This window comes from Delphinus delphis, chromosome 3, assembly GCF_949987515.2.
Source record: "Delphinus delphis chromosome 3, mDelDel1.2, whole genome shotgun sequence".
In the NCBI taxonomy this organism is placed as follows: domain Eukaryota; kingdom Metazoa; phylum Chordata; class Mammalia; order Artiodactyla; family Delphinidae; genus Delphinus; species Delphinus delphis.
Window position 1 is genome coordinate 70,489,957 of NC_082685.1, and position 12,890 is coordinate 70,502,846.

The following is a 12,890-nucleotide window of genomic DNA, read 5'->3' on the forward strand; positions in this document are numbered from 1 at the left end:
TTTCTGTTAGGAAGTGAAATGGCTACCACTTAATAATTGTCACTTGTTGATGTTATCGGTGGTGGCCAGTGTCTGGGGCACTGAATATAACAATCAGAAGATCAGATAGCTGCTGCGGGGAAATTGGTGCAGACAGGGAGGGTTGGTGGGAGGCTTTGGTGAAACGACTAGCCCTGATCTCTGCAGGCCTTGAGATTGCTCTTTTTCCCGTGGAAGTAATGGGAGTCACGTAATCAAGCTCAACATTTTTTATAACCTAATCCAGGGACTCTTCCAGCCCTTCACTCCTGGGACCCTTTCAGTAAAGAGGAGAAACATTTTTAAAGAGTCACAGCAACTGACGTGAGGAACCTTCAGTTTGTGATGTTTTAGTTGAGCATTTGTCCTAGCTCTGTCACCTCATGGCAGGGGCGGGGGAGTGGCACCGTCTTTACCAGCAGATCACTTGCTAGGATCTTGCTGTCTTAGCTTTGGCTGTCATAACAAAATACCACAGTTTTTATGGCTTTAAACAACAGAAATGTATTTCTGTTCATAGTTCTGGAGGCTTATAGTCTGAGATCAGGATGCCAGCATGGTTGGTTTCTGGTGAGAGCTCTCCTCCCAGCTTGTGGACGGACGCCGTCTTGCTGTGTGCTCCTGTGACCTCTTTGTGAATGGGGAGAGCTGGGGGGCCGCGGCGGGGAAGAGAGTTACTCTCTCGTATCTCTTCTTATAGGGACACTAATCCTGTTGGTTCGGGGCCCTACCTATAGGACCTCATTTAACCTTAATTACCTCCTTATAGGTCCTATCTCCAAACACAGTCACGTTGGGGGGTTAAGGCTTCCACATAGGAATTTTGGAAGGACACAATTTGGTCTGCAGTGCTTGCCAAGTTGCCTCTTACTCTGCTGTCTGAAAACAATAATAACAAACAATAATATGTTTGAAGGTACTTCCAAAAGTAGGAAGCGCTATCCCCACGTGAAGGGGTCATTTAAATTCATTCAGCTCATGTTACTTGGTGTCAAATAGTGGTGTTAAAAGAGACCATAGAGGACATAGAAGGAGAGAGTCATCTTCACGAAGTTTACATCTGTTTCCTCTATTTTTTTCCGGGATGGTTTTCTAAAGAATTTTCTGTTAGGCAACTTCTTGCCATTTGGAGCTATTACATTCTCTTACTGCTCCCTTTCTCTTGCAGGGTAAAAGTTAAGACTATTTCTAAGTTCAATTCAGTGATTCCATGTACCTTATGGGATACATTGGTGTTCAATCACTGGGGAAAACGTTAAAGTGGTAAAAGTTATTATGAAAGTATTGTATTCTGAGCAAATAGAATGTCGCTTCTATAATTCACTGTGACTTTTGATTCCTGTTGTTACCTGGTACTTGTCATTCCTCCTGAGCTTCCTATTCAGGAATGCGTGCAAACCATTTAGCACCACGCAGAGCCAGAGAGATGGAATGCTGTATTCACTTTGAATAGCTATTAAGAAAACCGCGGAGTATTCACTGAAGGGATGGGTACTGGTTAGACCGAGCAGTTTGTAGTCTGTCCTCGATGCATGAAACGTTTCATATGTGTGTGTTGAAAGGACAGATGGCTACTCACGGGGTCTGCAGCCTTTCACCATTGGGCCTGCATCTACTTTTTTTACATTTCTGAAAGTCACAGAAACCCTGCATTTTTTCCCCATTAGGCTTGACCTCTGCTGCCCTCGTTGCCTCTCAGCAGGTGGCTGCCCAGGCATCTGCATCAGGAATGTTTCCTGCACAAAGAAGGTAAAGAGCCTCTATGTTTTGAATCAGTTTTCTAGGTAGAGACATCTTAATGGTGGGAGGAAGCAAGTGTAGGCTTTTTAGACCAAACACTTAGCTCCTAAGGGTTTGATATTGGAGTGAATGTGCTTATTTTACCACTATGCTTCACATGCAACTTCTATTCCATTCTTATAGCTGTAATGTACGTTAGTGATTAACTGACCTGTGTCTTAAACGGTTGAAACTTTCTTAGGTTGTCTTCACTGCTTTGTTAAAATAATTCACCATGACTCCCTTTGTTTTATTATGTTTAAAAATGAAGTTGCAAATGGAGGAATGTATTTCCATAGTGCTAAAGGTAATGTTTGTTCTTTGATATTTTCAATTACCCCTCAAGTTGTGTTAAAAAGGAAAATAATTTATTTTTCACGTTGTCTGTCATTACCCTTGTGTTCATTCACTTTCTATGGAATTGAGTTCCATTGACTGAATAGAATTAAAATGTCTGTTGGTCTTACAGTTTTCATATTTTCAGTGTCAAATGTGGATGGAACCCCTCTGCTAAGGTTTTCTTTTCTCTTGCAGAGAATAACAAGATTGGAAATGTACGTTGTCATGTGACTGGATCACATGGGGAAGCGCTTTATACAGACATCAGTTCCATGGTGTTAATTTGAAATGCCTTAATGGCAGGCAAAAACCAGTCATTTCATTTTTGTAAATTACAGATTTTATCAGAGAGTAACAAATGTTGCTGTAATTAAACTTCTGTTTTTTATATATATATATATATATATATACGTATACATATATGTATATACACGCACACGCACGCACACACACACACACACACACACGCACACACACATACACATATATATTCTATACTTTTTGTATCAGTAACCAGGCTCGCACACACAGGGTCTGCTGCCGGGTCGCAAACTGCTCAGTAAAGGAGATAAAAGATGTGCTTGTCAAATTGAGAAGTGTTAGCCACGGAAGGCTGCTTACTTTCTTTTCCTTTTGCTTTTCAATTGTAAATAAATAATGTTATGTATCAGTGTGCCTGAACCTTGCGTATCCTTCATATATTTCCCGTAAGCCCCTCAGAAAGGCTAACTGTGATGACGACACTTGGGTACAATTTAGATGTCTGTTTGGTGGCCCCTGTTACGATGCATCAGTGTAAAATGTTCCTGTAGTCACTGTTTGTACTTGTGTATTGTGGAAAAAATACTTTTGGAAGGCATGGGGTTGCCAGTACCACAAAAACTGTGTTGTATATAATGTAAAGATTAAAACGGGGAAATAATGAGCATCTGTGAATAATGAGGTGTCATTTTTGATAATCTTGAATGGCAAATAACCCAATAGCCTGCATACCAGAGACATCTGTGATTGTTCTATTACTTGAATAGTCCTGCAGTCCTTTTTTTTTTTTTTTTTAATGTTTACAATTATCCAGTTTTAGAAGAGAGAGACTTTAACGCCATTGCCTGGTTACTTGTTTTATGCTGTAATCTAGTTTATTTTATGTAAAATGTATATTGAATGCTTTCCTTTTTTATACCTGCCTTAAATAATTTGGCAATCAGAATTAAAAAGGTTTTTTTTTTTTAATATATATAATGGCTTCTTGTCTGTCTCATGTTATTTCTAGCTGGCTGATAGTATTTCTAATTCCCAAAGAAAGGTTCCTTAATATTATGAATGTCCATTGCATAAGATACAGTACAGAAATACTGACTTTTCTTATATGACACCCAGGTTTAACAACCAAATAAGTGGATAGAATCCAGTGGATATATGTATCTTTATTGGGTATTTACTCAAATACAGAGTATAATATCACTACAAATTGATACATACAGGTTTCTGTGGTATGGAATGATATTCCAAAGATGTCAGGCTTGTGACGTGTGGACAGTAGGTAAAATGTGTGAAAACTTGACTTGTCATTAAATTGTTTTACTAGCATATGTTATGCCGAACATACGGAATTAACTGCTTTCTCACTGTTTTTCCTTTTCCTTGCTTCCCTTTTTCCCTCCCTTTCTCCCTCCTTCCCAGCAAGTACTTTCTGAGCACCTGCTTTATCCCAGGCACTGTACATGTGCTGGGATATAGCCATGAACAAAGCAGACAAAAATTCCTGTCCTCATAGAGTTTGCATTTTCTAGTAGGTGGGGTAAGCATAATAAAATATGTAAGTACTATGTGGAGTATGTTAGATGGTTGATAAATGCCCCGGAGAAAAATAAAGTCTGGGAGTGGGCATGAGGGATGTGTGGGTGTTTGTAACTATTGGGTTGGCCAAAAGGTTCATTCGGTTTTTTCCTGTAAGATGGCTCTAGTAAGTAGCGCTTAGTTGTCTTTAACTTCATTCGAAACAGTTTTGTTAGATTGTATTGTGACAGCTGTCATATTAGCGTGCATTAAAAAAAAACCTTATCAAACCTGGTGAATTTTTGTGTAGCCATTCTAATATTGAAGATGGAAGAAAAACAACATTTTCGGCATATTATGCTTTATTATTTCAAGAAAGGTAAAAAACACAACTGAATCACAAAAAACGATTCGTGGAGAAGGTGCTGTGACTGATCGAACGTGTTAAAAGTAGTTTGCAAAGTTTCATGCTGGAGACTTCTCTTTGGGCAATGCTCCACGGTCAGGTAGACCAGTTGAAGTTGATGGCGATCAAATCGAGACATTAATTGAGAACAATCAACATTATACCACCCAGGATATAACCAACATACTCAAAACGTCCAAATCAAACGCTGAAAATCATTTGCACCAGCCTGGTTATGTTAATCGCTTGATGTTTGGGTTCCACATTAAGTTAAGCGAGAAAAAAACCTTCTTGACTATTTCCGCACGCGATTCTCAAACGTAACGAAAATGTTCCGTTCTTAAAACAAATTGTGACGGACGATGAAAAGTGGATACTGTACAGTAACGTGGAACGGAAGAGATCGTGGGGCAAGCGAAATGAACCACCACCAACCACACCAGAGGCCGGTCTTCATCCAAAGACGGTGATGTTGTGTATTTGGTGGGATTGGAAGGGAGTTCTCTATTATGAGCTCCTTCCAGAAAACCAAACCATTAATTCCAACAAGCACTGCTCCCACTTAGACCAACAGAAAGCAGCACTTGATGAAACGCATCCAGAATTAGTCAACAGAAAATGCATAATCTTCTGCCAGGATAACTGAAGGCCACATGTTTCTTCGATGACCAGGCAAACACTGTTACAGCTTGGCTGGGAGGTTCTGATTCATCCCCCATATTCACCAGACATTGCACCTTTGTTTTTGTTTTTGTTTTTGCGGTACGCGGGCCTCTCACTGTTGTGGCCTCTCCCGTTGCGGAGCACAGGCTCCGGACGCGCGGGCTCAGCGGCCACGGCTCACGGGCCCAGCCGCTCCGCGGCATGTGGGATCTCCCCGGACCGGGGCACGAACCCGTGTCCCCTGCATCGGCAGGCGGACTCTCAACCACTGCGCCACCAGGGAAGCCCTGCCCCTTTGGATTTCCATTTATTTCGATCTTTACAAAATTCTCTTAATGGGAAAAATTTCAATTCCCTGGAAGACTGTAAAAGGCACCTGGAAGAGTTCTTTGCTCAAAAAGGTAAAAAATTTTGGGAAGATGGAATTATGAAGTTGTCTGAAAAATGGCAGAAGATAGTGGAACAAAACGGTGAATATGTTGTTCAATAAAGTTCTTGGTGACAATTTATTTATTTTTACTTAAAAGCCGAAGGAACTTTTTGGCCAACCCAGTACAGCTAGAGTGATCAGGAAAGGCCTCACTCACGGAGATGAGGAAGCAGTCATGCACATATCTGGTGGGGGGAACATTGCAGTGAGATGCAAAAGCAGAGCCAAAGCCCTAGAGTTGGGGTGTGTGTCATGTGTTTGGACTGGTTGATGCTTTATCCCAGCTGTAAGTTTTAATGATTTTACTATAACTACTAATAAGAGTTCTACCCCCTTGGTTTTTCCTAAGACGGTTCTTTAAGTTGACAGAATTTGTCTTGGTATAATTTGGTTAGTTTTCCTACTTGGGGGCCTTTGCTTCACAAGTGAATAGATAATTGCAATCAAAAATACTTCCTCTACTTTTGGAAGCCACCTGAAAGCGGCTTTTCTTATGACTTTTGTCTAACATTGTTTATGGTGTTAGCTACACGTCAGCGTATTTCACCTATTTTTCATCACTTTTTAAAGTTATCACATATTTTCAGTTCTTAGACCATGTCTTGATGTGTCTTTGAAGACCTGATGTAATTTGTCTTATACCAGTTAAACAAGTATGTTTCCTCTGTTCAGAATACTGTTTAAAGTATGACATTTGGTTGCCTATGTGCTGCTCCAGTTCTAGAACTGACTAAACAATTCAGCGTCGAAACACAGGACCAGAACTAAGGTCAATTTACATCTTCACCAGCCATGTTATCACGTTCCTGGTGGTGGCTGGGGGATACTGTGGATTCCTGATGATTTTCCTGCCTTTAGTAATAAGTATTTTAAAAAATCATAGGGAAGCCAATCTCGCCTGAGCTGCACAATGATTAGATATATGCTTATTACGCACCTAGATATATGCTTATTACGCACCAGGCTTTTAATTACTTCTAGTTAGGTGCCTAAATAGGTAGAGTATAAATATGGGCATCAGACCGTGCTTAACTCTGCTACTGTAGTAAACAGGAGTGCTGATAGATACAAAGAGATATATGACCGAAAGCAGAATGCAATTAGAATAGGCTCTCCCTCCAGGTTCTTACTGGAACATTATTCATGACTGGTTTCCATTAATCACTGAATGAAGTTTTGTTTCTTCCCCTTACTGTTACAGTGTTGTCTCTGCTGATGACAACATGAATTGCCAAAGGCCAGAGCTTGTTTATATTATGTGTGCCATTTCTCTGGCTGAGTACATAGTCAGTACTGAATGGTAAATTAAAGATTCCCAGAAGACAAGCCTACTTGGCTCCATTATATTACTATGATGAATCTGCCATTAATACGGTTCTAATTGTTTTACTTTTATAGACATAAAATCAGTCCCCTTAGTGACTAATAATAGGGTTTATTGATTTTACTAAACATTATTCATTCCAGGCCTGCTCATATCAGCTTGTCCTGAACATATGCAAAAAGCCTGCAGTGCTGACACAGTGCAAATTAACTTCATGGAGAAATGAGACTGAAGAGTTGTTTACAGCTGTGGTCCCAGCGAATACAGAATATTAAAAACAAGGTAATAGGCTCCGTGTATAGAACCGTTTGTTCCTAGATTAGGATCTCAGATGGCTTTTTCATGGAAACTTGCCATTGATGTTCAGCCCAGGTCATTAGCACTTACAGAATGAAAAGACTGGCCTTATATATTCACCCTGGCCTTGACCCTGATTTAGTGTGGTTTCAGCCCAAGGGTCTGAGAGTAACCAGAATGAATAGCTCTGATTGATAGAGGATAAAACAGCGGTTTAAATGATAATTACTGGTCATTTCATTCCCTCCCTGACTCTGAAAAAGAGACAAGACAGGCAAAGCCATTTATTACTGTTTTTTTGTCACTAACCACAGTCGTCCATCCCCTGCTTCCTGCAAAAGCTTGAGTCATAAATGTTGTTTGCTTTCAGTTAACTTTAGGAGAGAAAACAGAGTGAAACCCACTATTAGCAGTTCCTCCGTTGTGGTTTCTTTTTTATTTTTTAACAAAATCACTCTCTAAAGCAGGGGTTCCCAGCCTTGGCACCGTGGACATTTTGGACGGGAAAAGTCTGTGCTGGGCGATGGGAGTAGGGGGCTGTCCTGTTTATCGTATAGGATGTTGAACTACCTCTACCCACCAGTTGTCCCTAGCAGTTTCTAAGCACACCCTCCACCCCCACCCCTAGCCCAAGTTGTGACAGTCAGCTGGTCATGAAATTCAGATCTCCTGCCTAGCCCCTGGCCCACAGATAGACTGGTGCATTTTCTTGTTTTTTGTTGCTTTAGAAGATATAAAAGGCATCAGTGGTGCCTGGTGAACCCATGAAAATGTAATGGGGGATGCTCATTTGACCAACATGGATGAAGTTGGACCAGATCTTTTTAAAGAGAGTTGGATGATCTAGATTTTAACCTAATAATTAATAGTTTTTATAGGTTGAAAATTCAGTCTAAAAACCACGTCTGAGGGCTGAATTTGACTCACAGCACATCAGTTAGCAAAATACACTTTACGTATGTTGTTAAAAATCCTCACACTAGCTCTCTAAAATACGTATTATTTTTTCCCCAGTGTGAAGACTTTCCAGTAGGTGCTGGGATTTTTTCCTTCCCACAGGTAGTGCCATTCGATTCATGTACAGGAATAAACTTTGGAAGCTTCTCAGATGCACTATACATTCCTGTGAAGATTTTTTTTTTTTAACTTAGACATGTGAAAATAAAATGAAAGGAAACAGGACAGACCTGGAAATTGAGAGGAAATAAAGCTCTCCAGGGCCATCATGAATACAAGACACTGATGATGCCCATGAATGTGGGCCAGTTCAGAGTCCAAGTTTATGGTCTGGTCAGGTGTATGGCCCTGGCCCGTCTGTGGTCATTCTGACTCCTCATGGAATTTCGAGTAGGTGCATGCAGGTGGGACGAAACTCCTTGCCTGAGTTTATAGCAGAAATGGCTAATCATTGCGGCTCTCCAGCTATGTGTGGGTGAGACCTCACCATCTTTTCAGCTCAGCTCTCCGGGCAGCTACTGAAAGTGGATCAAAGTTAACATACAAAATAAAGCCAGTTTCACATCCCTCCAAGAAACTGAGCTCTTGAGGGATGGAATCAATGACCTTGTATCTTTCAAGGGCATCAGAAGCCCCTCATTTTCAAGCCAGAAGACTTAACATGGCACTATGCTTTCCGTTATTAGAAAACTTGAAAGTTATTTTATTTACCTTCAGTGTTTTAAAGCAACCATTATTCCTTTAGTCAGAAAAGTTGGGGCACCAGAATCATTACTTATTGCCTCATCTTTCCACTGATTTATGGAGGTGCTCTTTTTGTTTTGTTTTGTTTTTAACTTTGTCATCACAGCTCTGCTTCCTCTCCTGCTCCGTCTTATAAGGATCCTTGATTAGATTGGGTCCACCAGATAATCCAGGATAATATGCTCATTTCAAGGTCAGGTCAGTGGATTAGCAATCTTAATTCCGTTTGCAATCTGCATTTCCCTTTGCCATGTAACTCAACATATTCATGGGTTCTAGGGATTAGGAAGTAGACCTCTGTGAGAGGTCATTGTTCTGCCTGCCATCCACCCAACACAAGTTCCTTTCTGCCTGGGTAGTAATCGGAACACAATAAATAATTACATAGGATTTACTGTGCACTAGACATTGTTCTTAAACACATCACATAAAACAATTCACTTAATGCATGTAACGACCCAACTACTATTCCCCTTTAGAGTTGAGAAAACTGAGGCACAGAGGTAAAGTACTTTGTCTGAGTTCATGCCGCCATGTAAGTGATGGTCTGGCTTCATGACCACTGTGCTCTGCTGCTTCAGAAAAGGGATCCTAAACTCCCTAGGTAATTAACAAAAGCTAGCCAGCGTTTTCCTTTTCTGAGGTATGTATTACTCTCAGAGGGGCCAGTGAGGGAAACATAGCCTTTGTCTCTAGTTTTTATGAGACAAAGCCCTGTAGAGTCTTTCAGGAGCTGGGTGGCAACCCAGACCCGGAACCTGGAAGCCCGGAGGGGCCTCAGCACATTGCCGGCAGAAGTTGCCAAAATTTTTACTTTTTTTCTGGCTGTCGTGGTGGTCCTTGCCACCTTTAATCCTCTGCCACCTACACTGGATAATTAAAAGCTCAGAATTCAAGAGTGAGGCTTGGTGGGAATGGGTGCTTGGGTGTCCGGTTACCGGGAAAAGCTGATGCCTTTGTGATTCTGGAAGAGACCATCAGGGAGTCTGACAAAGGATCTCCAATTCAGACCTTTGATCAGCTCCAAATGATGTTATACTTACTGTCCCAGAGGGCTTCTGAAAAGATGAGAAAAGGAAGACCTTCAAACCACAGCTTTAAATTCATTTTCCATAACCAGATCCTTTTCTAGAGCATTTTATGTACACTGAAGTGGGAGGAGGGGATATGGGAAACATACTTAACATATGCAGAATGTAAACATTTAAACTATACTGATTTCTTGTATTGGAATTACTTCTTTATTTATTTTTATTTTTTTGTGGTAGCGGGCCTCTCACTGCTGTGGCCTCTCCTGTTGCGGAGCACAGGCTCCAGACGCGCAGGCTCAGCGGCCATGGCTGACGGGCCCAACTGCTCTGCGGCATGTGGGATCTTCCCGGACTGGGGCACGAACCTGTGTCCCCTGCATTGGCAGGCGGACTCTCAACCACTGCACCACCAGGGAAGCCCTACTTCTTTATTTTAATGTAGTGGGAGCCTAAAAACACGAAATGGCCTAGATTTTTCTTGGCCTCAGCAGGCCTTTGTTCCAGATGGTATATGCTGGGGGCAGGATATGCTATTTGATTCAAAAATTCTTCCTAATAAGGGTGGCAGGGGGCAGGGGCTCAAGGCATCCTGGGCACCATGCAATCATTAAAGGAGTGTAGGTTGGACACAGAAGGTGGTCCCATCTCCCTATCACTCTCCAGGGAAGGTAGTCCAACCACCCACCCCCTCGTTCTAGATCAGATCCCGAATTTTGCGGGGTCTGTTTCTAGCCTGGTTATTGGCAGGTGGAAGAGGGGTACAGTCCCCAGCCTAGCAGGGTTGACCTCTTGGCACGATCATGGAGAGGAGGGCATCTCTAGCAGGGTGGTTGTAGACCTGGATATTTGCAGCTGTGTGGAACAGAAACTGTGGCTCAGACTGCCTTAAACCACAAGGAAATGCGTTTTCTTCCATAACGTGAGGCAGAGAGCAGGGTGAGCTCCAGGCACAGCCTTCTGTGCCACTAGTTCTGCTTCTCTGCAACACTCTCTGCTTTGTCCTCATTTTTTTTTTTTTTTTTTTTTTTTTTTTTTTGCGGTACGCGGGCCTCTCACCGCGGCCATGGCTCACGGGCCCAGCCGCTCCGCGGCATGTGGGATCTTCCCGGACCGGGGCACGAACCCATGTTGCCTGCATCGGCAGGCGGACTCTCAACCACTGCGCCAACAGGGAAGCCCTGCTTTGTCCTCCTTTATCCCTCCTGTTATGGCCACGAGAGTTCCAGGAGCCCCGTCCAGGGGACAGGACTGAGTCTGCGTCTCTCTTAGGAGGGAAGAAACGTTTCTTGGACACCTCTGGAACATACCCCGTCACGTCTCCTTGGCCAGAACTGGGTCACATACTCACTCCTAAATCATCATGGACAAGAAGATGAGATTGTCAGGACCTTCTCAGGCTAAGAAGGGTGAGAACGGGCCCCTGGATCATGCAGGGGGACAGCGGGGGATCATGGCTTAGAACCAGTGTTCTGTGAAGGGAAACGAAGGCGGAGGCGAATGTTTTGTTGTCTGGGAATGAACCTTCCCTTGAGGCCAGTGGGATTTAGTAAATTCTCCTGGCGTCCTCTCCGGCTCTCCTGAGGTGCGGGTCTATACGGGACAGAGGGGTGGGGGGAGGCAGGCAGTTGTTTGCACTTAAGCAGAATTCAGAGGCACACTCAGTAGTAACTGATTCTCCCCTAGACAGTCTGGTGAAGGGGCAGAATTAGGGTAGTGAGGCCCTCAGGTCATGGGCTACAATGAACATCCAGAAGGAGACAAAGGGATTCAGAAACCTGCTGAGTAGGGCTCTACTGGTGGAAAAAAAGATGCCTGTCGCCACTGCCACCCGTAACACACACACACGCGTGCGCGCGCGGAGTTATGTGCTCATTTAGCCCCCTGACAGAGGGCGACTCTTACCCTTTCAAGAACAAGGAAGATTCCTTGGGGAAGAGAAACCAAGCTGGAGCCTGGGGTCATTTGACTTAGGGTTACTGAAGACTTTAGGTTGAGAAAGAGCCTTCTCTGGTTCTGAAGAGAGTCTTGTGGTTGCTGGAAGGGCAGGAGTAGGTGTTAACTCCTAGGTAGCCCGGTACTGGGTGGGGCATGATCCTCTTTGCCTCAACCCTGCTCTCCCCTGGCAGAGAGCAGAGCGCTTGGTAAGGAAGAAGACAGAGGAGTGGCCCGAATTTCTTTCCCCTCCACCAACCCTCCCTGGGCTCCAGTGTAGATAAGCTAACCTGCTTACCCTCGGAGGATGGACTCCCTCGCTTGATGAGGGATGGGCTGGGGCTCCACTAGCAGGTCTAGTGACTAAATGCCTTCCAAAGAAGGAATTTTGAAAGTGAACAGCATGGGAGGCAGAATTCATTCGGGAACCATGTGAGTGCCTCCTAACCTCCTAAGGGCCCGGTGTTTCCCGGGGGCTGAAAGCTCAGACCCCCGGGCTCACAGCCCTTCCAGTAGCGTGGCACGGCCCTGCCTTCTGTGCATCAGCCGGGTGTCTCTGCAGAGCTGGGCACAGCGGACCCCAGCAGATCTTTTGCTGACTGCAAAGATCTGATGCGCAGATGAGCACTCGCTTTGGGGACTCTGCAACCAAAGCTCGTAAACCTTCCCGTGTGATACGCTCAGCCTCAGAAATCCCCAGGTGCCTTTGCGTCTGCTGCCCACCCGGAAACCCCCACTGTCCCCTCGGTGATAAGATAAAGGGACAGACAATAAATGATGGATTTTATGATAGTAGTTGGGGAACCAGACCGTCTCCTGGTCCAGGCCCCCCACGCGGGGGCTGAAGCAGGATGAGTCCGGAGAGGTCCCCAGCAGGCAGCTCCAGGAGGCCCCCTGACGGCATGGCCAGATGTGCCCAGAGGTGGGGCATTTGGGTGACTCATTTCTGCCCCTTGCCTGGAGTCTGTTGGTTGTCTAGTCAGTGAGTGGCAGAATCGGAGGCAGAAAGTGCCCCCAGCCCAGGGGAGCCCTGATGCCTATTGGAGGCCAGCCAGTAAGTGGTTACTGTCTCGAGAGGCCTCGCGCTGTGGCAGAGCAGTTTCTGGAAACCCGGTGTGACAGTCTCTGGGGCCCAGGAATGTTCCTGTGACTGGCCGGTGAGGCGGGCTCAAGTCATGCGGGTGACCAAACAGC